Source organism: Neomonachus schauinslandi, chromosome 2, assembly GCF_002201575.2.
Source record: "Neomonachus schauinslandi chromosome 2, ASM220157v2, whole genome shotgun sequence".
Lineage (NCBI taxonomy): Eukaryota > Metazoa > Chordata > Mammalia > Carnivora > Phocidae > Neomonachus > Neomonachus schauinslandi.
The window spans coordinates 166,870,121-166,873,664 of record NC_058404.1 but is presented as its reverse complement, the minus strand read 5'-3'; the positions used below and the strand labels follow the sequence as shown (position 1 = coordinate 166,873,664).

General features: G+C 37.2%; 1 pseudogene; it reads right to left on the bottom strand.

Annotated features, from left to right (window-relative positions):
- Positions 1-2,854: 2,854 nt before the first annotated feature.
- On the bottom strand, positions 2,855-3,336 carry LOC110590870 (annotated as a pseudogene).
- Between the last annotated feature and the right edge of the window lie 208 nt (positions 3,337-3,544).

Below are 3,544 nucleotides of genomic sequence, written 5' to 3'. Positions count from 1 at the left end.
TTGTGTGTGCCTTTCACTAGGTCACCAGGGAGGCCCTGCCAGGATCTGCCCTTGCTTGCTGTTCTGTCGCACTCCTTCTGCCCTGCTTGAATCTGACCGTCTGTTTCCATGAGCACTTTCAATTGTTCCTCTGCCTTTGTTACCAGTTTATCGGGATTCCAAGTGCTAACCAACAGGATCTAACTGGCTGATCCTGGTTCACTTGCCACTAGGGGTCAGGGGTCGGAGAGAAAGGATAGAACTCCTGCTTTGGTTTCTGCTCTGGCAGATTGGGGGCAGGTGGGGGGTATCTTGAACATAAGAAAGAGGTTTAGATGCTTGGTAGACAAATAATTAAACTTCAATGAAGACCTTTATTTCAAATTTGTAAAATTGTGTTAACATTTCTAGTAACACTTAAAAAAAAGTTTAGCTAGCCTTGACATGATCCCCTCACCAATTGCATTACTATGCCAAAACAATTGTTTTCCACTACGTATGTATATCAATTAAGGTCATTATCCTTTACTCATAATTTTATTCATGATATAATGGAAAAGTAAATAGTCTTTCTTAAAAGCTCATCCTAGAGGATCTATTAGAGCCAGGGCAAATTTCCATTTACTGAGTAATTACTATGTTCCTGGCTGGCACTAGGCTATGTAATTTATATGCAGCATCTTATTTAGACTTCGTAAGGACCTTGCAAACTCTGCATCATCGACTTCATTTTCTGTGTGAAAAAGTCACCAAGCTGTCTATGTGCAGAACCCAGGACCAGAATCTAGGATTCCCTCCTTCCCTCCCTTTCTCTTCTTCCTTCCTTCCTTCCTTCCTTCCTTCCTTCCTTCCTTCCATCCTTCCCTCCTTCCTTCCTTCCCTCCTTCCTTCCTTCCCTCCTTCCTTCCTTTTTTCCTTCCCCCCTTCCTCCTTTCCTTCCTCCTCTCTTCCCCCTCCCTTCCTCCCCTTCCTTCCTTCCCTCCTTCCTTCCTTCTTTCTTTCTTTCTTCTTTCCTTCCTTCTTCTTTCTTTGACATCAAAGTCCTTATACATAATATTTTCACCACTTTGCATGGCTAATTAGCAGTGTAAAAGCCCATGAATCCTACCTTCATTAAAAAATCTACTTTTTTTTTCTGAAAATATGTACTTAGCCACCATCATCAGAGATTCTCTGTGATGTAGCCTGATTGGTTTTTAAACTTAAAAAAATAATAATAATTCCCAACTTCCACTTAGAAATGAAAATGGATTTGAAAAGCTATGGATCCTTGACTGTGTCACTGAGAAATGGTACAGAACATACAGTGCTCTAAGAAAAAGAGGAGTGGGAGATGGTCAATATGGTCTCACAGTTGGCATTCTTCACTGGGAACCAGAGCAGAGTAGGAAAACATCTGTCCTCAAATGTTGCAAAGGCCACTGCCCTAGTTAAACTGTTGTGAACTGGGGCACTTGAGTCTAAGTAATTCAGGACTTTTATTTTCAGCACATGTCCCCAATCATTCCTGTAGAAATGAAGGCCATTTCTTGACTCCAAATGTGCCATTTACCCTTAGTACACAATCTGTAACTTTTATCCAACCAGTAAAGACAGAAAAGTGAAAAAAATGTCACTTTCTCAGATGAAAGAAGTTGAAAACATTTGAGGAAAGGGAAAGGGAAAAGGGTTGTCAGAGTGTGTTAAACCAAAAACATATATTTCTAGTTGTGTACCCTAATTATGCTTCCTTTCACTTTATCACTTATTCTGTAATATACTCCACTGAACATAAATAAATTTCACCATTTATTAGAAAAGAAAAGTATCTCCATTCCATACAAATCTATATAATACACTCATTATAACTTGGAATGGAGAAGAGGCCTATATTTTGTGAGATTTTCCTATCTAAATGATAACGAGATCTGAATATGCATAGCTTATTCCAACTAGAGTTCAGAAATGGGCCCAGGAGTCATGAAGGCAACATTTTAGTCCTTTTAGACATTCTAGATTTTTCTATACTGTTATTCTCCATCAGGTAAAGCTTTTTGGCTCTACCTAGCATTGGCCAAGGTTGAAGGGAAAGGATAAATCTGAGTAGAATAAATAGTAGACATGTTGGTGGCCATGAAGATGTAATGAGGGGTTTTGCTCAGTAATAGGCAGTGTTATGTTGTGGTTATGGACTCTGGAGTCAGACTTCCCTGATTCAAATCCTTGTAGTTGGTTAAATAACCTTGAGCAAGGAATTTTGCCTTTTAGTAATTCAGTAACCTCATCTGTAAAATGGAGGTGATGATAAGAACACTTCATAAAGTTACTGTGAAGATAAAGTGAGTTAATAATGTAAAGCATCCAGGTCAACCCATAATAATTCCTCAGTAAATATCAAAGTTATGAGAATTTAATACATGTATTTTCTCATGATTCTTCAAAATTATTTTTCTATCGTTACCTAACATTCGACCATAGAGATGAAAAATAATTGACTTAACTCACTGCCTATTGTAATAAATTTTTAGTTTATTTCTGATTTTTCATGGCTATATATTTGCTTATTTTTTTCAGATTAACCTTAAAATCACTTTGCCAACTTCCAAGAAAAATACTCCTGGAATTTTAATTGGAATTAAATATGTTTATATTTATGTATATGTATATGTATATATATGTGTTATATATATATATGTTATTTATTTATTTGACAGAGAGAGACACAGTGAGAAAGGGAACACAAGCAGAGGACCCCTTACATTAATTCTTATGTATTTCATAATTTTGCTATTAGAAACTATTAAATAGAATTTATTCTTTTTTTTTTCACCATATCATTATTTTTAATGTCCAGCATTTACAATACGAGGGCCAGAGCTTTCTCCCCAACTCAAGTTTATAAATTCTAAATTGGTTTGTGAGGCCAATAGGGATACTTCTTCTTGTCTAATTTGGTTTCTGGGAAGACTTCATTCAGGTCCTCAATGGTCATCTGATCAAATGGAGTTATGTTCCTCAGCTTCTCCAGCTCTTTTTCATATTCCTCAATCCTGGCCTTTGAGACAAAAGCTCGGCACAACTTTTCACATCTTCTTTTTCTTCAGCATCCACCTGAACAGTATATTTATCCTCTGGCACAGGAACTTTCAGGGCATTAAACTTCTTCTCAAAGTCATCTACCAAACCAGCCTTCACCACATTGGCCTTGTAGTAAGCCCAGTCGGTAGCAGGTGGTTTCTCAGGGAGAGTAGCCAACCTGGAGGTAAGTGTCTCATTCCAGGATTTCAGGGAGTTAGCAATGGCCTTCTGGTTTTGGGGTATGACCTCCCCAAAAGCTACCCAGTCAATGGTTTTTAGAGCAAGTTTTCACGCAGCCATGTTGAGATCCTTCACCGACCCCCTTAAATAGAATTTATTCTTATGTGTTACTATTATGAAATATTTAGTACTTTGTTTATATGGATATTTATATGGAGGTTATAATTTTTCATAGTAAAAACATCAAACCCTTTCTGTGTATTACTATTTCTATGCATAGAAAATGTCAGCTTACATCCTGAATTTAGAGCAATTTTTACCTATAATT